This window comes from Ictidomys tridecemlineatus, chromosome 6 (assembly GCF_052094955.1).
Source record: "Ictidomys tridecemlineatus isolate mIctTri1 chromosome 6, mIctTri1.hap1, whole genome shotgun sequence".
NCBI lineage: Eukaryota > Metazoa > Chordata > Mammalia > Rodentia > Sciuridae > Ictidomys > Ictidomys tridecemlineatus.
The window spans coordinates 83,482,781-83,506,578 of record NC_135482.1 but is presented as its reverse complement, the minus strand read 5'-3'; the positions used below and the strand labels follow the sequence as shown (position 1 = coordinate 83,506,578).

The 23,798-nt window shown below is 39.6% G+C and overlaps 1 protein-coding gene across 12 annotated transcripts in view; it reads right to left on the bottom strand.

Annotated features, from left to right (window-relative positions):
• Positions 1–23,798, bottom strand: part of Lmntd1 (lamin tail domain containing 1) — a 395,781-nt gene that overhangs the window by 134,107 nt on the left and 237,876 nt on the right. For 2 of the 12 annotated variants that reach the window (XM_078015045.1, XM_078015051.1), the window contains one exon: positions 18,933–19,084. The exons of the other annotated variants lie outside the window; for them this stretch is intronic. The gene's annotated coding sequence lies outside the window, so the exon portion shown is untranslated. The remainder of the gene's footprint in view (positions 1–18,932; positions 19,085–23,798) is intronic. 12 annotated transcript variants of the gene reach the window in all.

Below are 23,798 nucleotides of genomic sequence, written 5' to 3'. Positions count from 1 at the left end.
ATCCAAGATCCCAAAGGAATCAGCTGGGCTACTGAGGCAGTAGGAGCGTGTCTAGGAAATACAGGTACAGGTGTAAGTGATGAGGTGAGTTTTCCTGTGTGTTTTTCTCACTGACTGGCTTAGCCTCCCAAGCTTGGGGCAGCTTTTTTCATCCCAGGTGCTCAGCATTAATGCTCAGACTTGGGTGCCTATGTCAGAGCTCCATAATCATTTAAAAGGGAAGCAAGGCTGAAGGGAGTCTTCTTTAGAACAGAGGAGACCTGAGCATGTTTTCAATCAAAGGGAAGAGAACCAGTGGGAAAAGATGTTTTTAATTAAAAATGGGCTCGCTCTCTAACATAAAGTTGTAGGTGATTTTTGTTTTCATCTTTGTTTCTTTCTGTGCTTTCCAAATTTTCTACATTGGATATATAATTCCTGGATCTAGGAAAAAAATAAACAAATAAACCTTATTTTCCTTAACATGAGATAAGAGATTAGGGAAATCTATGAAACAATGGGACAGAAAACCTGGATTGGAATAATATTAGTTACGTAAGTGGAAAAGACAGCATGGGAAAGGGGCTGAGATATTTTCCCCATTGAGACAGAAAAGAGAACAATTGAAGATTCAGAAAAACTTTGAAGTGGAGGTAAGAGAATGTGAGGAAAAAAATTGCATTATTTGACCTCTATATTTTTTCAGTAAAAAAATAGGAGACAAGATAATTGGCTAAAACTGAGGCAGAAAGATAGGACTGGAAAAATGGAAAGAATGAAATATTTTAAATAACTCAATATAAAAAATAGAATAAGATTGAACTTGAAATTGGTAAGAAAAGAAAATCCCAAGTAATCCAGGCAGACACCTGTAAGTCCCAACGGTATGAGGGCCTGAGGCAAGGGGGATCACTTGAGTCCTGGAGTTTGGTGCCAATCTGGAAAACATAGTGAGAGCCCATCTCTTAAAAAAAAATTCCAGTAACTGGAAGTAACAACCAGGTATGCGTGTATAGTAGAGCCAGTTACTACATTATCTTCCTCTGCAACACTTAACTGTCTGGGGATAGCACAGCAGTTAGAACTTGCCAGGTAGGTAAGACCCAATGGGGAGAAGAAAGCTAAGAGAGGCCTCCTTCCCACAAAAGTCCTTCTCCTTATGTTGACTGTCAGAGGCAACTACACCACCATACCTTCTGTTGCAAACACCTTGGAGTCACCCTAGATTCATCTCTGAATTCTATGAACCCTCATCTAAACAATCTCCAAGTTCCAGCCCTTTCTTCTCCTGACACTACCTTTGCTGTCACTGTCTTTGTGAGAGTCACCATTGTCCTTTTGCCCTGACTACTCACTTGGCCTCTAACAACTCCCTCATATCTGTTCCTGCTCCACTCAATTTCATTCTTTGCACTGGGGTTGGAGTGTTTTCTCTAAAAAAACCACATCAGTTATAATTTCAATCTTGGAAAACCCTTGAAAAGCTTCTGATTTCTTTTAGGATGAAACAAAAATTCTCATCCCAGACCACCAGTTTCTCATGATCTGGCCCCTGCAATATCTCCAGACTCACCAGACACACTCTTCCCCGACCTCTATTCTCTGGGCACACAGGCCTTCTCCCGATTCCTCAGAAACACAGATATAAAGAATGACCAACAAGGTAGAGTTGAGATCAGGGCAGACGGTGCCATATAATCAGATGTCAAAAGGAAGAGAGATTATTGAGATAAGACAGGGAAGTCATAGAACGTAAGAAAAATGCTGATATTGCTTCCTAAATTTGATACAAGTAGTAGTCAAAAAAACCAAACCAAAACAAAATCATTTCTGAAATTACTGTGATTCAAATGAGGTTGTCAGAGGAAAGTCAAATTTTAATTAGTTATTTAGTCAGTTGTTTCAGTCATTTAATTAGAAAATTTTCTAAGTCAAATTTTCTACATATAGCTGTGAAATAACTGAGCCACTGAAGATGACACATTCTAGTTACTCCAAAAGGGCAGACTCTCTGTCTGAAATGAGCCATAAATTTCTACAAAATTTAATTTAACTTCCATAGAAAAATGTCAGATGAGATATGCAGACCTGACATTTCATGATAGTGGCAAAATGCTCACTGAAGAAAACAAATCCCTTGGAAATTGGTTGAAATCCAGCAATGACTCCATGTGAGATCTCTACACAATATATACAGTAGATGTCCTTTACATTTTCATTGGGTAGGGGACAGCTCTTGTTCAGCAGAAACACAGAGACTACATCACATAAATTAAGTGTTCATAATTCTCTCTTCCAGCAGACAGAGGCCACTGAAGAATCACATCTCAAACAGCATGTTTACTTCCCATGGTTAATGGAAAGGGAGCCTCTTTCTGACTTCTCTTTGCACATGCCAGAGCACTCCTCAAAATGAAGGCATACATGACTGCTATTATTCCACAGGTAAATAACCTCTGAAATCAAAACCCACACAGGGTAAACAAAGACATTCAGGAGTTGTCTAGAACCTCAAGGTGTATACGTCATTTGTCTGCATAGATGACTGACATTCCAGCCTTAGATGTCCCAACAGGATTTGAGTATTCTGGATGTGTGTGCAAAAGTGAGAGTCAGAAGCAGCTTTTGTAGAATTCAGAAGGACCAGCATAATGAAGAAATACATTTGCAGTTAAGTTTGCAATAATCCTGAGTGTAGTCTGGGAACAGTCTGTAGAAGCATCTTGGCTCAGCCTCATTGAACTCATATCTAGAGAAGAGAGAAAAGAGGACTGGGGAGCTCACTTTGGCCTCTCTCTAAGATGTCATGATCCTGAGGGTGCTTTAGCAATGTAAGAGCACCGGAGCATTAGGGGAACTACCCAATGTGAGGAGGGCCTGGGGCCATACTTCACAGGAAGGTATGTGTCTGGACCTCTTCTGAGACACTTACTGTGACTGTGAGAAGTACTATTGTGCAGGCAAGTGAAGTGCAGTTCACACATAGCTGACCTGGCAGCCAACAGTCAGTGGTACCATATCCTGAAATCAAGGATAAAAAGGGAACAGATAATGACCAGTTCATCCTTTGTTTGAGGTGCCTATGAAACTCTTCTGAGGTATCAAGAAGGTAATTGAGAGTTTTAGAGAAAGAATGTGGGTATCCTGGTCATTTTATGTTTCTATAAAACCATACTCAAGACAGTTCTTATGAAGAATAGAGGCTGATTGGCCTCATAGATCTGAAAGCTGGGAAGTACGAGAAGTACAAGAACAAGGTCCCAGCATCTGGTAAGGGCCTTCTAGCTGCATTGTAACATGGAGGGCAGCATATGGTGAAATAGAACAAGTATTCTGGCTCAGGTCTCTTCTTCCTATAAATGCCTCATGGGAGTATCACCTCCGTGACCTCACCTAATCCCAATTAGCCCCCAGGGGCCCCACCTCCCTAACCATTAACATAAGTTTGTAGGGATCAAATCCAACACAAGAACTTTTGGGAGATACATCCAAATCATAGCATTGAGGTAGAGTTGCAGGTTTAGTGTCCTCAATTTAGAGATGTTAGTTGAAGTAATGGCTTCAAGGAAAGGGTCCAGAGAAAGTATATTAAGAGAGCCAAAGAAAGAGGAAAGCCCTGGGACTATTCACATTAGAGAGGTAGTAAAAAGTGATTTCAGGCAGGACTTATAAATAACAGAGTAAGGTGGGGTGAAAGGAGATCTACAAGAAATTTAGACCCAAAGACATCACCCTTAGAACAATCATTTCTAGAAACTTATACCATTTCTTTGTTTCTAGATCTTCCCTTTCAAAGAACTGATTGCAGAATATTAAATCTGCAACTCAATTCTCAAATAAAAGAAACATTTGCAAGCACTTTGTTTTAAGGATATAAATCAGCAAGTAGTTAAATCAAGGAATAATAAATAGTCACTGGATGAAGCACAGCAATGTTAAGTTCCAGAAATTTTTATTCCTTTTTAAAAATTGATTGTCAGATAAGACATCAAGCACATTAATGGGTGCTTATAAAGTGATTAATCTCTCCAATTCCTCTCCAGTCATTTGAAACACTCTGTAAGATGCCCTTGTTTTTTTTAAAAATTAAATATGATATTTTAACAAGGACTTTACAGGGACTTTTATCTTGCAAGGTTTTGAAGTGTGGTGGCGTAGTTTTAGCATCACTCTTTGACACCATCTACTTCAAATCAGACATTTTTATGTCAGTTTAGAAGACATGCAGGACTATAAGTGTCAACACTGAAATTTCCAAAAGCAGATAGATCTTCCTTTTTTGCTAACTGGAAGATAAACAGACCTCTATCTTCTATGTAAAAGAGGTCCTCTTGACAAAGAATAGGAGGACAGATTTGCCAAGTCTCTTTATTTCTTCCTTCTTAAGGATAAGCCCACCACTTGACATCTGCCCTCATCTTGTCAGGTTACTTGGAGCTGTGTGCCCCAATTCTGCAGTCACCATGAGGAATCCCACCTTCACCAAGCATTTGTTCTCTGGCAGAGCTTGATGGGCAGCTGAAGTGGATGATGTGTGTCAGTACATTTTATGGCTACTCCTCTTATATAGCTCACAAAACTGAGTGGGAAGAAGACTTTTATGACTCCAGGATTGGTCTCAGAAATCCCGAGGTTTTCAGAAACTGTATGAGCAGTTATTGTGCCCAGCAATTAGTGGACCCTATTTCTTCTTTCCTTGTCTTTCCCAACTGGTTTTGATGATTTTCCCAGCTGTATGTAAGACCCTACCCTTTCCAGACAGGAAATATTTGAAGGGTCCGGGGCCCTTGATGCCTTTACTGTCAGGAAAAGTTTAATACTAAATGACCTAGAAAGTGATCCCTTGGCTTGTATGATTTTGGTAAAACCTTATCTGAGCTACATCAAGGTTCCAGACAATGGGCCTCTTGCACTTGCCTTGCCTTTGAGATCTGGCCTTCTATTACTCTTGCTATTTCTAGTAAGAAGTAAAATTTGCCCTGCATTCCAGTGTGACGCCAAGGCCCCTACTATCCTTACATAGGCCATCTATATGCAAGCTGTTGATCTTTCCAAAGTTACCTCATGGACTGTGTGGCTGATCACATGCAGAAGGCAGCTACAACTTGGAGTGTTAGTGCTTTCTACTTTCAAGGTGGGTCTGTCTTATCTGCCCTAGAATTAGCTAAGATGGCCTTAGGGCAGGGCAACATTACTAAAGGGCCTACTGTGAGATTAATTACATAGCCCACTGCTCTAACAATAAAAATTTTATGTCCCTAATAGTTCCCAAATCATCCCTTAACATCTAATACTCAAGAATGCTTCACTCTACATCAGAACTATGCCATCAATTACCTGTGTAATGAACTCCTTTTGATGTATCAAATTAACTTGAAAACTTGTGTTGATATCCCATTGATGTGGTATCTGAATATTAGTAAAATGTTTTGCAAATAAATAACTTTTAGTAAGTGTACTAAGACCATCTATTCAAGTTGGCCTGTGACACATCCAATTTTAGCACTGAAAGTCCTGCAAACTGTTATGCTTTGTCACCCCAGGAAAATGATTCCATCTCTTTCATTGGTCTCAAACTACAAAACAGAAGAAGACTAAAATTATGCTATATATAAAATTATAACCTGATGATCCTCTTTTTAATTGCAGATTCTACCTACCAACTTGGCACACTATAGCTGTCTAGTATTTCCAACTACAGAATCCTTTTAGAGAATCTCGTCTTAGGAACAGAGAACCTTTTAAAGAATGTTTTCTATTACTTCTGTGACACCTTCATTTCCAAAACTATCATTACCACTGCCTTCTAGGTTTAAGCAGGTCTTTCTGTCCCAGTGACCCTGTCCCAAGGATATGTCTTCTATCCAAATCCAGTTGTCATCCCGGTCCTCTCATTGTTCTGAGCACAGGGACCACGATGCCCTTATCTCCATTCTACAGCACAGGTTTTACATGCTTAAACCAGGAATGAACACAAGCTCAAATGCTAGCTTAAGCCGAAGAAAGAGGGTTGGTTATTTGTTTTTTCATATTCAGCAGGACTTCTCAGAATCTTAAATTGCTAAGTATACATAGAGATCAATAAGACAGACCAACTCATTTTCTAAAGGTAACAAATCATCTCAGTTTGCAGGACTCTGATCACTAAAGCTGAATCAGGGTTCTGGGTAAAACTGGGCACTTGGGCACCCTCCATTCGCTCAAAACTGATTATTTGCAAAGGAATCAAGTACACTGCCTATTTCCCAAATGCATCTTTGGAGGGATAATGTTATTAATATCTTGTAGAGTTCATGTCTGGCTTTTTTATAGCAGGTACCTACCTGTTAGGAGTATTGTAAGGTTTTATGAGATCAGGTATAAAAGGCACCTGCAATACAAACTCAAAAGTTTGCTGATGATCTCATGCTTGTGGCTACCTTTTCACAAGAGATTAATGAAACAGAGCTAAAACTAAAAGCAGACTAATGAGGGCTGAGTTGAGGAGTGGTGTATATATACATAAAATCCTGGACCCTACTGCCTATCATTTCACAGGTCCTTTCCTTGTTGACCTAACATTTTGGTCATTTTAAATTTATCAAATGACCCCTCAGCAGACATTACTTCGAATAAATAACAAAAAACATCTTCTTTGAGATCCGCAATGGGTCTTGGCAAAGTAAAGCCTCCCCTTGGGGGATAAGAGGGTAAAAGGTCATAAAAGGGTGGGAAGAAGAGGTCAGAGGCAATAAAGATATGGTTCACACCCTCCACTCCACCAGTAGAGGAGCAGATGAGAGGGTTACCCGGCATGACTGTTAAATTCCTGAGCCAAGTGTTCTGTTTGGGTGAAACTCCCAAATACTTAGTCTTGCTTTACGGTCTAGATATGTTCCAGAAAAGTGAATCTTTATGCACGTTGCCACCCTTTCAAACAGGCCTTCATTATGAAAGTCCGGGGAGAAGGACTAGGTCTAGGTGGAGTGTATCACTCGGTTGCAGGGAAAAGAACCCACATTGTTGTCTGCTGGGTGATGCAAAGAATGTCATTTTCCCCATGAGCCTTTAGTTTTCTGTTCAAAATGGAGGTGATAGTAGTCATACCCTTTTCCAGGGTCATGAGGTTCAGACGAGGGAAGCTATGAGGAAAGCCCTCCTGTCCTCTGAGGACAGGAGCCACATCTGAAGTCTGTCTGGTTTATCAAGGTGCTTCCAGGCTGGGCTCATGGTCTGGAGAATGGCACACCCCCAGTGTATCTTTCCTGAATGAGTATATTCACACCGTAGAAGCTCAAAAGCCCTAAGAACACTCTTGTTTGGCTTTAGTTCATTTCTTTGTATAGGAATGTTTTGTAGCGGTGTTCTAAGATATTTTGATTTAATTGTATAATCAGTACCATTTCACCCAGAAAGCATTTTCAAATAAAAAAAAAATAGGAACAATGTTATCCCTGAATATAGGTTGTCCTTCCCATGAAAGCAGTTTGCATCTTTAAGCTGCCCCAAAATGATATTCAGGGCACTTACTTACTATCCTATGTGCTTAAAAATAACTAACTGATTGAATCTCGTAATTCCATATGGAACAGCTATAATTACTGCTGTTCTGTGGATGAGAAAACTGGAGTAAAGAGAGGTTCAGTAACTTCTTGATGAACACAGAGCCCTCTCCCTTATCCATGATACCTTGTTGCCTCTCATCGTTCTTAATATTGTCTTTATTTCTCACTAGAGAAAACTTGATCTTGGACCACCACTGCTTTGAAATCTTGTGACCACTGATTTATTTCACTTGAGGACTTTTTTTTCTTTTCGCTATAACCATTTTCTATTTGAAGTCCTAACTTCATCTGAGTAGAAAATAATAATAGAGAAAAAGAAAAAAAAATGAAAACAGATGAGGTTTTCACTGTAAATAGAGATGAATATTAGGAAGATATACCAAATGGAGGTGAAATTTATTCTATTAGAAGGGTTATGTGTTGGGGCTGGGGTTGTAGCTCAGTGGTACAGCACTTGCCTAGCACGTGTGAGGCCCTGGGTTCAATCCTCAGCACCATATAAAGATAAATAAATAAAATAAAGATATTGTATCCATCTACAGCTACAAAAAGTATTTTTTAAAAAATAAATAAATTTAAAAAGAAAGAAGAGTTATGTGTTCAGAGCAACTAGGAATTAAAATTTAAAAGAGCTAATTAAGTCAGAGGACTTGCACACTAGTAGTCCCTAAGTTCTGGTGAAAAACCTGACAGACACTACCATCCAGAGTCTTTAAGGAGGACAGAACGAGTGAAGATCATTGGCAGAACTGCACTAAGTGGAGCAGAGGGTATGAGTGTGAACTCTGCTCAAGTTCAAGCACTAATCAGTAAAAAGGTGGGGCATCGTGGTCTATCCCCTTGCTAAGGATGGCCAAAGCCAGGAGCAATGGCGTCTCAGAAACAGACATTTCTGCTTTGTGGCTGGATCTATGACAGCTCTGCCAAGGGGCGTATGAGAAGCCCTGGAGGGCAAAAGTTGTAGAGGGGGCGTGTCCTTCTGCTTCCTGATCCACTGAGCGGCTCACCATCAACATTGCTTTCCCCACAGCAGTTATTCCAGTGGCACTGGTTGTAGTTTTCAGATTCCCCGCCCCCGTTACCTTCCCAGGACAAGCTTCTACATCCATCTCAGAATGACCATGCCAGACAGTTCAGGACCCTCCTCAGAAGAATAGGCTCTCAATTCAGAAGGACCCCTCTGAGCGCTGACATTCTAATAACTCCACTTCTTTCTTCCCACAGTCACAGGGTGGCAGCTGCTGGCTGCAGGTACCTGTGGGTTTCCTCCTGCCTTTTCAGCCCAATGGTACCCATTCAACCAAACTCTTCATTAAAATATCTAGTGTGGTTTCTGAAGTTTTTCCTGGCTGGCTCTTGGTAGAACAGTGCCTGTATCCATTTCTGTTTCTTAACATTTCCTCTGAATCCCTCCTTTGTCTCTTGGTATTTGCAGAGTTGCATTATTAGTGAGGTTTTTAATTGCATGTGTTCTGATTTCCTACTTACCCCAAAACTAAAAGCACAGAGAAGAGCCTATAATGCCTGGATTTGGAAATAGCTTTAACATCTGGATCTTCCTTTCACAAAATAAGTGATTTTAAGCAAATTATTTAATATCTCTGTATATCACTTTATTACTGTAAAATAGTGACAATAAGCTTGCCTCATAGTGATGTTGAGAAGACTTAATGAATAAGATACATAAAAAGGGCTCTAAAGGCATTCAGTATATAAAGGTTATTTTTTGTGTGTCTAGGTACAGTAGCCTACACAAATATACTTGGTGGTGATTATGGGGATTCAAGTGTTTTGTTTTGTGTTGTGTGTGTTTCCACATACCTGTCTTTGGACATTGGTTTATACATAGTAGCATTCAATGAATATTTGTGAGTGATAATAAATTTATGTTTGGAAAATTTGATTAATAGTTCCAAACACATTCTAATCCATTTTTTTTTTCATTTACTAAAATATAGACTGCTGCTCTGTGTAAGAATTCCAGAGTATGCTGTTTGACTGAATGTCTGGCTCACCTTTATGAGCACACTATATATGGACCAAGCACTGGTACAATATGTTTGAAACAGAAGTTTTGTTATCTATTCAAGTGCCCTTACTGATAGGAAAGAAATGACCCTCTTTTTGGATGCTTTGCTTTGAGGAAAAAAAAAAACCTTATGGTTTTCATTACTGATCTGACTTTTGATGAAAATAGCAAACATACACCACAAATTCAGAAATCATGCACAACCCTGGCAACAGTGTGGACCTGGAGGAACCACAGAATGTGAATCCCCACAGAGCTTGAGACTTGGAAAGCAGACCTGCATATGTTCAGTCCTTGGGAAGGAATAAAACAGGGTACCCTAGGAGGTAACAGAGAGCACTCTGTAGCCTCTGTGAAGTACAGGCAGTATAAAATGTCTCATTGTCCCTGTGGCTAGCTGTCCTTAGATAAGGCCCATCACATACCAAAAGTAAGGTAATAAGAATCCTTGAGGAGTGTGAGGAGAGCTTTCTTACCTGTTTAGCCAGTCTTTAGAATATATTAAGCAACAATAACAAATATCCAGCATATTTACTTTCATATTTACATGCGCTAAGCTCATTAAGACATCGCACAACTGGTGCCTTATGCTTATTACTGTAGGAAAGGTGTGCTGGCAAAATGGGCTAGTTCAAGGTGACAACATTCATTTGTGATATCCAAAAATAAACTGGGACTCGGGAGTGTAACTGTTGATGTTAAAGTACCGCATTCCTCCCTGATGATGTCAATCAAGGACATGTTTCTCATATATAGTAGCTCTCAGGCCTTAGTGGGCCTCAGAATCATCTGGAGGCTTGTTACAGCACAGATTTCTGGGCCTCACTCTCAGGGGAAATTTGAACTGAGTTTCCAAGTGTATTAGGGTTCTTTAGAGAAACAGTTATAGGAGATATAAAGATATAGATACAGATTGTACCAAAGAGATTTGTTATAAGGAAATGGCTCAAATGATTTTGGAGGCTGAGATGTCCCAAGTTTTGCAGTCAGCAAACTGAAGACCTAGAAGAGCATATGGTGTAGTCCAGCTCAAGTTCAAAGTCCTCAGAACGAGTATAGACAATGGTATAAGCTGTGCTCTTAAGGCTGGCATGTGTGAGACTTAGGAAGAGGTGCTACCTGCCTTTGTAGTGTCAGTCTGGAAGCAGGAAAAAGAGGCATGTCCAGTTCAAGCAGTCAGGCAGGAGTAATCCCTCAGCATTTTGTTCTAGTCAGTCTTCAGGTATCTGGATGGGGCCCATCTTCATCGGGGAAGATGCCCTGGCTTTTCTCATTCATGCTAATCTCATGCAAACACAACCTCTCAGATGCACTTGGAATGACATTTGGCCAAATGTCTGGGCACCCTGTGGTCCAGTCAAGTTGACACAACCAATGAACCATCACAGCAAGGGATGCTGCTACTGCTGGCCCAGGGTCTTCATTTTGAGAACCACTGCTATAGCAGAACTTGCAGCAAAAGTGGAAGCACACAACTTTCTTGGTCTGTATCAAAGACACTATAGCAGATGGTTAATGAAAAATGAACTAAATAAATGAATAAATTATAGAAAGAGGACAGGGTGTGAGGGAATCAGGGAGGGAGGATCTCTCCCTCTCTTTAATGTCAACAGAGACCCGAGTGGATATTAGAGTTCTAGTGTGACTGGACCTCCCTGTCCTCAGCTCTAGGGTTTGACCTAAACCCTTTTAGGTCTTTTATGGCTCTATATGTTTAATTTTACTTCTAGCTTAAAGAGGTAGTTCTTAACAATGGTTTAAAATAATTCACTCAAAAAGTAACAACTTATTGCAGGCCTGTTCTGTGTCAGGTTCGGTGCTAAAAAACTTCATTAGCATCATCTCATTTAATTCTCACAATAACTCCATTATTCCCATTTTGCACATGAAGAAATGGAGTTCATGTCTTACAGAAGTAGTTAACCTGAGTTACCAAATCAGCTTCCTCTTGTTTCTAAACCTTTGCTTTTACACCGCACAGCATATAGATTTTGTGAATCATTAAGGACAAGTCACCACACCAGGAGGAAAACCTCAAGGTGCTTATAATCTAGTGAGAGATAGGCTTGCAAAATTTTTTAGACCTTTATTTTCTTGTTTTTATGTGGTGCTGAAGATCAAACACCAGTGTCTCACATGTGCTAGGCAAGTGCTCTACCACTAAGCCACAGCCTCAGCTCCTAGGCTTGAAATTTTTTAAAAGAGGATTGTTGGGACTGAGACTGTGGCTCAGTGGTAGAGCGCTTGCCTAGCATATGTGAGGCACTGGGTTTGATTCTCAGCACCACATATAAATAAATGAATAAAATAAAAGTCTACACATCTAAAAAAATATTTTAAAAAACCAAAGAGGATTGTTAAGAACGTCAGTAGAATGTGGGATAAAGGCACAAAGTTGTACAGTAGTTTGGAGAGCACACTTTTGGGACCAAGGTCTTCCCATTTCCATCATTTACAAACTGTATTACCATTTTGAAGTTACATAATTTCTCTGCCTTGGTTTCCCCATCTATAAATACCTACCTCAGTAGAGATTTTATAACCTTATAGAAACACATCCTTATAGGATTAAATGAGCCTATGTAGGTAAAGCATTTACACGGTACCATTCATAAGGCAATCAGTATGTGAATGGTTATCATTATTATTACTATTATTTCCCTAGCACCTACCTGAATGCCTGACACACGGAAGATAATTTTTATATATGCGTTGAAGGATACTAAGACTGTTTTTCTGGACATGGTAGCAATTATCTATATGGCAATTAAAGTTTGCTGTGTACTGACTGACCTTCTGGAAACTCATTCTCAGCCTTTGGGTAGCTACTTCCATCCCTCAAGGCACCAATTTCAATAACAGTTCTTACTACCTTTCAAATACCTGCTCATTGCTGGCTCAGTGATATCATATTAATATGGCTTTGATGTACTATATAAATACAGAGTAAGAACATGAGGCAAAATCTTCGAATTCTTAAATGCCTGACAATTTTCAGTTCTTGCAACTGCAGATAATTGAAACTTTGGAGAAAATAACCAGGAAGAACTTCCGAATTTGCTTTTTAATCAATGCCCTCTGTATGAATTGCAGGCGATGACCTCTTGTTTTGCTTGTCAGGTCAACTTAATAAAAAATCACTTGGAAACTCAAAACTTCACTCATCCTTTCTTTTAAAAATGGCACATTGCCAAAGAATTCATAGCAGTGCACACAGAAGTGAGAGCTGTGGTTTGTTCTCTGACATTTGAAAGTCTACCTGAGCTCTTTAGCACATGGGTACTGAATATTCAACAATCTTCTGAAATTTCCAGCACTGCTGCTTGCTTCAGCACTTTAATTCCTAGGATATGCCAGGATTGTACATTAGCATTTAAATGGACAGCCAAGTCCTACAGAAACTTCATGATATATGTCACACTGTAACTGGCTTCAACTCCTTCAGGGGCTGTGCAGTTTCTTTGCCTTGTCTGATGTTCCAACTTCTCTTTCAACTTTTGCCTTTGTGGATTTGGGATGATCAGTTATCTGCAAGATTTATAACCAACAGCTTTGAAGTTGGACAGACGTATGGTGTCAACATTCTGCAATTCAAGAAAATTCTCTTTCTCCTTTAGGATGTAGTGTTGTGTTTTTCTCTCTGCTGACTGCTCCCTTTGATATAATAAAGAAAACTTCAGTTCCCTGAGTTTCTCTTAAAGGGGAAAATTTTAAATCAGTCCTTCTAGTTTGGTACGAATTGGTATAATAGCCCTGACTACAGTGTATCCCAGGGCTGGCTCAAAAAGGTCTTCTTCTATATAAATCCAGAATCCACAGCTGCTTATGGCTCAGCAGCAAAACCACAAAGCATTAACTACTGCAAGTCTTTTCATGTTGATTTGATTACCTGCTTATTGAAATTCAGCTTAAATGACTGATTCTATTCTTTGACCTGGGGAGTGTGATGAAGATGACTCTTATTAATATTCTTAGATGACCTCAATGTCTTGCCTTGGCAATAAAATAATGGACCCAGGACCTAAAGCTGTGGGCTGAATACTATAGAGGCATGCAGTCACATAACTTTCCAGTCCGCTTTCCTTTGGGATGCTGCACAAGACACTCAATAGGGATCAATTTCATAACATCCTCTAGAGCTGTGCTGCCCACAAGGTACTCATTTGCCACATGTATCTACTTAAATTTCATCTCAAGTTGAAAATTCAGTTCCTCAATTACATTGTTCACACTTTGTGTATCCAGTAGCTACACTTGCCTCCTGTGTTAGGTAGTGTAGATAGAGAATACTTAAATTATTGTAGAAAATTGACTTATTTCAAGCCATAGAATTTAGAAAGACCTAAGAGCAGCCATTATCCTGATATTTCCAGGACTGAGGGGTTCCTAGGTTATGAGGATTTTTGGTGTTAAAATTAGGACAGTCTCTGGAAAATTGGGGGAGGTCATGGACACCAGCACATGTGTAATGCAGGCATCTGTGACATTATTTCTAAGTCTGCTCCCTAAAGGATGCCATATATTAACCGATCTGGTTGAAGCAGGCAGTATTTGGAGAGCCGTAGTAGAAGAATAAGTTAAAATAATAAATGGGAACTCAGTTTTTCATTTTTATCAAAGGTAGAAAGTTCACAGGAACAAGGCAGACTATCCAAACTCCCACAATGAACAAAATGATGCCTCTCATTGAAAAGGAACACGTTTTAGAAGTAGCCCATGAGGTTAGTAACAAATAACCTCTTCGCCTTACCCTGAAGTCTAACTTGAGAGGCACGTGTGTTAGAGATGACTGGGATGTTTCCTGGCAAATCAGGTCCCCTGTTATATTAACAAGCAGAGTTCTGTTGGGTTATTTTCTACAAATAAATAAGTATATATTTCAGAGTCACTGAATTTAAGAACTGAAAGAAGTCTTAAAGTTCTTCTAGTCCAACCCAATTTTGCAGGAGAAGGATCTAAGGCCCCAAACACCTGAGTGCCTTCTCCAAGATTCTATAGTGAGAGAGAAAGCCTTCATCATTTTTCCAAAAATAAAAGGCAAAAAGCAAAACCACAGAATAAATTCCTGCAAAGAAGTAATGGCATTTTAATAAGGTGGTACATTTTTATTTCTTCCCTGATTATTGTTTAGTGTTGTTAAAAAGCATCTTACTTGATATCATTTCATATTTGAGGTAGCTTTCTGATGAGAAATTACTAGCAGGCATAATCTTAGTAAATATGGTTTTAACATCATTGAGAACTAACAGTGTACTGGATATTTCTGATGGGTCAACATTACCAGATGGCAGAGGAAGGCAGAACTATTTCAGTCTTATTTTACATCAGCCTCTGTAACTAGGTGTGAAAACTTAAGGAACAAAGTATAAAAAAAAGTATATCATTAAAAGGAACTAAAGCCCAAGTTTAGCAAAGAAACTGGAAAAGATCGTGCAGGATTCCTTAAGAATGTTTGAGAACTCAGGTACCAAACAGAAACTGATCTATAGGATCGAAGCTGCCTCCTCCATTGGAGATCTTGTGTAAGTTATTTCACCTCTCCATTGTAAAACAGACTAGAACAGAAGCCACCTCATAAGATTCATAATACATATAAAGTTCTTTAAACAATGACTGGCCTGTTTAAGGCTCAATAAGTGTCATTAATTATAATTATTGACATTAAATTACACAAGTGATTTCAAGTCTCCAGATGCAGGTGTAAGTATATTCCAGAATAATGAACAACTTACAAAAATATATCTTGCATAAGGAATACATAAATTACGCCAAACTCTGCACCTACAACTTAAGACTACTATCGTGATCCATAATATAAATGCCTGCATTCAGACATTTGCTAAACTAATGCTTCATGAATGTCCATCATTTGATTAGCATCTGTGTAGTTCCCTATTTATGCTGCATTAAATTGCCATAAATTAAGTGGCATCAAACAAGAGATATTTATTATCAATGCAAGAATCACCTTCTTGAACTACATTTCCCATCTTTTTGTAAATCTGGAGTCTGAAAGGCAATAGATTGAAATAGATCTTATGGCGCTAAAATCAGGCTGTCTGCAAGGCTGGTCCTTTCTAACAGCTTCAGGGGAGAAACTATTCCTTGTCTCTTTCAGCTTCTAGAGAACAGAAGCCTTCCTCCTTTGTATCACTCCAACCTCTTCCTCCCCTCATGACATCTCCTAATACTCTGTCTTTAACCCTCCAGAATCCCTTTTATAAACACCCTTGAATTTCATCTTTGGACTCATGTACATCATCCAAGATAGCCTCCTCATCTCCAGATCCTCTACTTGGTTATATTTGTACCCTCCCTTCTGTATGGGATGACACTCATGGGTCCCAGGGTTAGCATGTGGCCATCTTTGGGGCCAATAACTAATCTACCACACCTTCTTTACTACATGATTTATGCCACCTCTGCTTACCAGTGTACTATTAGTATTTTTCTTGATTTTTAAAATTTAACCTTATCTGTGAACTCATAGTTTCAATGGGCTAGTTATTTTTTTTCTAAAATTCACTAAAGTAACATTTTAATAAATAAAATGTAAAAGTTTTCTATATTTCTAACATGCCCTAGACTGTAAGTGATAGAAATACTATAGGAAATGCTAATTGCAAATTCTTTGGTGAACTGATCAGTATCAAGGATTGGAGAAAGATTCCCTACAATATTAGAAACTGAGAAAGGGTAGCCTAGGGTAATGATCAAGTTCACTATATTCTTTTCTGAAGTCTTTGATTTCTATCTCAGTGTTATTTATAATATTGGAAGGTAGGTTTTTGAGTCACGTATTATTGAAGATAAGCACAGAAATTCCTTGAGTTTCAGTTTAATTGAGTTCTCTACCATTAAGGATAACTTTCTTATACTGTACATCCCACCTTCGTAAACTGTATATCTGGAGATGATCCATTGGTTCTGAATGTTCTTCATATAGGGAGGCAAGTCATAAATTCCTACTAGAGTTTAGTTCCAGCAAAAATGATGTCCTCTGCTGCTAAAGCTGTTGGCTTTCTTTGACCATAGAAGAAAATGAGTGTAGCCAAATGTGATTCTTTTTCTTGAATTTTATTTTTATTTGTTTATTTAGCCTAAGCAGACAAACATAATCAGATTCAAGGTGTAAATGAAATCACTTTGGGACCCTGGGACTCTGACAACAAAATTTCAAATGTGAGGTATATTGTTTGGAGGCCTCTATTTTGCTGATTATTTTGGGTCAAATCTTTGAAGTAATAAAATCCTATTATAAAGAAATTGTAATTAGATGCATTGGGATATTTTATATGAAATTAATTCCTGAATCCTGACCTGTACTTGATATTTTAAGAAAGTAATTTCAGTCGGCATAGGAACGTGCCTCACAGATCTCCACAACAGAGGACTCAATAAGGCTTCAACTGACATCCCATGAAACCCATCTCTGTGTTTGCATCATGCCTTGCTCCCATGGGTTGCTCCTAGGACAGGACTGAATACAGAAGGAATTCCAAGATGCCCATTCCTGGGAGACATGGAAGTCCTCTGGCAGGTAGCTTTGGCTCGAGGACTCCTTGTAGGTCCTGCCAAGCCTTTCTTAGATCACATGTAATTTAGGGTACTTCCAACCAACCTTCCTTCCCTCTTCTCATTCATTGCACTTACATTGTGGTCAGAAGGCTCAGCTTTCTTTGGCTCCCTTTTCCTTTTCTCTCACAGGCATTTCTCTAATTAAATCCTCATCCATTTAAACCCATCTTGATATCTATACCTGGAGGAGGATCCAGATTAAAAATATTGTAGACCCGGCCACTGGTATCTCTGCCAGGGGCAGCAGAGGGAGAGGAGGACGCTGGGTGCAGGAGTGGAGGGGCCTCAGGCTTTAAATCTTGGCGCCAGGAGGCAGGTCTCCCGACCCTAGACTTTCTTGGGGCGTCACGGGCAGACACACACACTCTCTTTGCTATGACTTCACCGTCAATTCTAAGCCAGCACCTGGACAGCAATAGTGTACAGTCCAAGGCCAGGTGGACCAGAACAATTTTCTCTCCTATGACCGTGGCCTGGACAAGGTCAAATCCTTGAGTGCCCTGGGAGATAAAGTGAGTGCCACAATCACCTGGGAAGAGCAGAAAATGGCGCTGAAACTGGCTGACATTAAAGCAGAAAATGACAATGGCCAGGGGTCTGCACACCCTGGAGGGCAGAATGTGTTGTCAGCATAAATTCAACAGCGCCTGGCAGTTGGGCTTCAGTGGACAGATGTGGCTCTACAACAGAAGGTGGAGAGAGATGTATTCTGGGTCCAACTGGATGAAAGAAATGTGGGAAAATGACAAGGAGGTGACCGAGTTCTTACGCAGGTCCTCAATGGGCGATTGTAGAACTTGGCTTCAGAAGTTCTTGGTGTAATGGGAGCCAGAGCTGGAGCCAACAGGACCTTCAAGTGCCATCATAGACAGAGTCTCCCACGAGTCTGCAGCCAGCACCCTTATCCCCTCGGACCTGCTCTGGATCCTCACCTACTTCATCCACTTATGCCTCCAGATCTTCCTGACCGGTTAAAGATGCTCCCAAGAAGCTTCTGAAAATGTGATTCAATGAAATAACTGTTCTTACTGATCTTCTGCCAATCTACTCCCTGCTCTTCCTCCATAGAGCAAACAAAGATTAAACTGCAAATCCAGAGGCCTCCAGTGAGTCAGTCAGACTTAGTCACTCAGCCTAGAGCTCCTCTGCTTATTCATATCTAGTGAGGATTTAAAAGATGTTCCTAGATGTCGCTTGTAGGAACACCATGAGCCCATACCCTACTTCTGCAAGAGCTGGATGGTTCTGATTGCTGCTTTCACTCTCCCATCTATCACAGCAGCCCCCCGCATCTCTCCTTTGCTACCCATTGGCCCCTGCCACCCCAAGATCTGATGACCCCCTTGAAGATCCATTAACTTCAATTTCAACTTTGAGCTCTTTGTTCTGTTTTGTGACAGTCCAATCCTGCACTTTTTCTTACCCATTTCCTGTGCTAACCTATGGAATCATACACTGAGCTCTGACTGCTAGAACAAGAAACCTCAACAAAGAGTTTTAATCTTGGTTGTGTTATCAAATACTTCTCTGTATCTTGAGCTGACCTTTATTATAGTTTGGATCTGGAATGTCCCACAAAGATCCATGTGTTGACTATAGTGCTATTGAGAGGTGAGGAAAACTTTAGGAGTGGAGGTGTTGAGTCGTGTTTTGAAGGGTTCTTTATGTCCCAGGCACCTTCCTTTCTCCCATATCTCCCTCCCCCCATCCCTCTATTTAAAAAAATTAATTATTTTTATTGTTACAGTAAGTTAAATCATCTTTTCTGCCACAGCTCCTACTGCTGTGATATTCTGCCTTACCTCAGACCCAAAAGCAATACAGTCAAGCAAACTTGGACTAAAACTTCTGAAACAGTGAGCCAGAAATTAATTTTTCTTTCTTTAGTTTACTGTCTTCAGATGTTTTTTCACAGTGATGAAAAGCCAATACAACATTGATGGTGCAATATTGTCTGTAAAATACAATGAAACACATCATTTATAACTTCAGGAACTCTTCTTGTGTTTGGTTTTAGTTAAATAAACGTATATTTTGTCAACAAAAAAAATCATAACTTTTAGACTCTTAAAAAAAATTAGAACACCTTTATTTCCCCAGTATTTGAATGCAGACACGCATCTAATTTATGTGATAGTTGCACCAAGTTGTTTGGTGGTATATTTAAAAACAGAAACGTAAATCACAGCTTTGTTCTGGCACCATTAACCTGGACATTGTATCTGCCTCCTGGAACACTTTCATGAAAATTTCACAGTGGCTTCGGGGGCGTATACTTTATCTACATCCGTGTAGTATAGTTAGACCAGTAGGCCATCCAAAGACTGCTGATATAATGATCAAAGATGAAAATAGACTTCAGTAGCTGTTACAGGTTTTTGTGATGACACGTGCTAGAGAGGAACAGAGTCACCACAGAGCTCAGGTGGGAAGTAATTGAGACTGGATCTTGCTGACAATTCATTTAAGAAGGACACGGGGAAACCAAAACAAGCATATTGAAGGCTGGGAAGGAGGGAGAAGGAGGGAGGGGGTGGTGTGTGTGAGGAGGGTGGAGTGTGGGAAACAGGAAGACAGAGAGGGATAGAGGGAGGGGAGAGAGAGAGAAACAGACAGACATAGCAAAGAAATGACAGAATCAAATAGTTGGCCTGAAAGTTCCCATTGAAAAGATGGAGTACTTATTCACTATATAATATCAAATTTGAAGATAGAAGGCAAGTTAAGTTTTATTCTTCCTGCTCCAGACCCTCTGGTAGGAGACGTGTCTTTTTATTGCATTTCAAGTGACAGGAATTTAATCGTCATCCTCAAGCACGGGCAGTGTTAAAGGATGTGGGCAGTCTCCCATGCTATAACATAACCTCTTGCGGCTTTTTTGAAAATTCTACAGTTATAGGTCCACTTGCATTTCTGATTTTAACATATAAATAAGCAGTCTGCAAAACATATGCTCATCATACATATATATGGGTTAGCATATTCAATGATATTTCAGCACCCTGCATGGTACTTGAAGACAATCAGAGACACTGTGAGACTCCTTTAAACAACTTTGTGTTTGGATTTAAAAGGGATGTTGATAGGATTGAGTCACTGGTGCTGAAACACAATTAGCTGTACATAGTGTCTTGTTCTCAAAAAACACACGAGTCCATGGTGTTAGGTGTAAATTTTGTTTGAAATTTTATTTTCAAAATAGTTGTAGTTGTTCTGCTGGGCATGGTGGTACATGTCTGTAATCCCAGTGGCTGGGGAAGCTGAGGTAGTAGATTGTCAGTTCAACACCAGCCTCAGGAACTTATTGAGGCCCTGAACAACTGGACTGGGGATGTGGCCCAGTGGTTAAGTGCCCCTGAGTTCTATTCCTGGTACAGAAAAAAAAAAGTTTTTCTCTATAAAATATAACAAAGGGTTAATAAATGTGGTGAGCCGTTTCTGTGAACTGTGGCCGCCATTACAAGATGGCCTGATAAGCGATGTGGCCTGTGATAAACAACTCCTTGTTTGGGGAGAGTTGGCACGTAGCTGTAAAACACCCTATGAGAAAGATCCACGTGGCAGTTGTGCATTGGGGCTTGATGTGCTTTATCAAGGCTGGGGCGCTCGGGTGAGGGGGTAGAAGAAGAAGTAGAAGTAGAAGTAGCAGTAGTAGTAGTAGTAGTAGGAGGAGGAGGAGGAGAAGCTTCCAGAGACACATAATTAAAGGCCTGAATAAACTGCTGAGAGAAGAATCCTGTGTCGTGTCCTCCTTGCTGGCGAGGGGTCGCGGCAAATAAACAGTTTAATTGAAAGTCTCTTAATAGTCTGAGTAATAGAAATAATGTCATTTAAAAGGGGTGGAGGATTTGGAAATAGGAAAAAAAAACATGTATAGAATTATTGCTCCAAAGTTTTAATTTTTTTCTTTTTTAAATAATTTGATAATAACTCACTCTAAAACATACATATTGGAAAGGAGAGGTAGGGATGGGACCTGTTAAACCTACTAGAATTCTTTGGGACCATCTTAAACTATTGTTATACATATTTTTTTAATTTGTTAAATTTTTTTAGTTGTCATTGGACCTTTATTTTGTTTATATATATGTGGTGCTGAGAATTGAACCCAGTGCCTCACACATGCTAGGCAAGCACTCTGCCACTGAGCCACAACCCCAACCCCTGTATATATACTTTTAATGATGGAAAACATACACACTACTACTAAGGCCTTTAACCATATCTTTCATTTATAACTCAGAAGTGGGATTGCAATAGAAATATATTTACGTTGTGGTGTTTTCTATGGTAGAAAAAGAAAAAGCATGGCTTTCCTGAGTCTAAGGTCCCTTCAGTGACAGCATTTGTAATGAGTTTCAAGTTTCTACCTCAGTGGACTGCTTTGAAACCCTCAAAGATGTTGATATTAAAGACAGCAATACCTTGAAGAGGTAGGGTGATGAGCAGTGAGGACAGCAGTGAAGGAATTTTAGATTCAGGTACACTTTAAACCAAACTGAAGTTGATTTCAAGAAGATAAAAGGCAGATAACCATCAATAAAACGTCACCAGGGCCTCTGTTTTAGCCAGCTCTTTTGCTGCTGACTAAAAGATCTGACCAGAACAACTGTAGAGGAGGAAAGTTTATTTGGAGGCTTAGAGTTTAAGAGGTCTCAATCCATAGACAGTCAGTTCCATTCCTTGGGCTCAAGATGAGGCTGAACATCATGGTAGAAGAGTGTGGTAGAGGGAAGCAGCTCACACAGTGATCAGAAAGGAGAGAGAGAGAAAAAGAGAGAAAGGCACTCTACTCTCCAGATACAAAATATATACTCCAAAGCCAAGCCCCAGTGAACCACTTCCTAGAGCCACACCCCATCTGCCTCCAGCTACTACCCAGTTAATCTCATCAGGGATTAATTCACTGGTTAGGTTAAGGCTATCACCAATCATTTCTCCTCCAAATCTTCTTGCATTGTCTCACAAATGAGCTTTTGGGGGACACCACATCTAAACCATAACAGCCTCTGTAAAGGGGAAAAATAGCAAGTCAAAACCTAAAGGCATCTATGCTTAAATGATACCTGGAATGGGAAAGGAGTCTAGCAGTACAAACATCGGATAGAAATGGAAACCAACAGCCAGCAAGACAAAATTGTGATTTATTTTCCATTTCGAAATGCTTTAGAAGTTTTGTTGCCTAAATAATCACTAGCACCTCCCAAAGACAAATTAACTGGTGGCAATGCCCAGGAATTTTTTACTCTAATGCCTTTACTGATAATTCTGTCTTAATGGTTGGGGTGTGACTTGTTAGAAACACAGCTAGACTAAAACATCCTCCTGTGTGGCATGAAGTCGTATTTTTGTATGCATCTGGTTATCCATGAGGATCACTTTACTAGAGACTGGTACTGACTTAGATTAGGTGACCTCTAGGAGTCCCCTGAACTCTAAAATCCTTGGAGTCTGTGATGTAAAATAGACATGGTGCCTTCTTATAGAAAACAAACAGCTGGGAAACCTCAGCTTTTGGTCAGAATGTATTCACAGAGAACTAATTTCCTTTACTTTAGAAATATATAAATAAATATATAAAATATATATTTTTAAAAAAGTGTTTGGACATTAGGCAACAGATTCCACAAGATTGGAATCCCCCAAAAAAGGAATACAAAGGAGATGTGACCTAAGGCTGTGCTAGCTCATTGCCTAAACATAGCATCCAGGGCACAGAGCAAGGACAGAACAGACATGGCATGGTAGTCTCCACTGTGTTTAAAATGCAGAATTTATGGAGCAGAACACCAGAGAAAAGAGAGGTGGAGAAAGGGTGGGGGGTGTGGGGCGGAGAGAATGAACTTCAGAGATCTGCAGAGGGTTCATTGGAGACTTTGAGCTCTGTACTAATCAATATGTGCATGTGAAGAAACTACCCCAGACAAGAGGGAGAAGGAGCCATCAGAAATATATTTATTCGTCTAGAGAAATCTCCCAAGTCCCAAGCACATGAAAGTTTTCTCTCTACTGCTCATATTTGGAATGAACCACACCTCCTTTCTCAATTTCTGAATCCCTGGTTTCATTTATGTTCCAGTTCAAATCCTCTCTACCCTTACCAATTTCTTACATCCTACTCTAAAGATTTTACTGGACTTACTAAATCAGAGTTCAATTTACAGTATATTTAACCTTTCATGTTAATATTCCTGAAGGCAGAGCCTTCTTTCTTGTGTGTATTGCCATGACCCAAGCATAAAAGCAATAATCGTTATTCGGTACTATGTTTTGAGTACTGTGCCAAACACTTCATTTACTCTTATTTAATTCTCCTCAGAACTCTTTGAGGGAGGAACTATAATTTAGCCACTTATCAGGTAAGAACATTGAAGCACAGAGTAGTTGAGGAATTAGGTGGATTTGAACCATTTAGTTATATCTGACTCTGTAATTAATGCTGTTAACTAACATTTTGTGAATGGATTAAATATATTGCCTTATGAGACACAGACACAAATTTCCTCTCTTTATTGCCAAAGGCCCCTGGAGAAGCCTAAATACAAGATTCATTTTGGAGCTCATGTATTTTTACAGTAGAATCAAATTTTTAAGATATTTTTCTCTAATTTGTAACAAATTCTTGAAATAATCAGGAACACATCAGAAAGGATAAGTACGTAGTTACA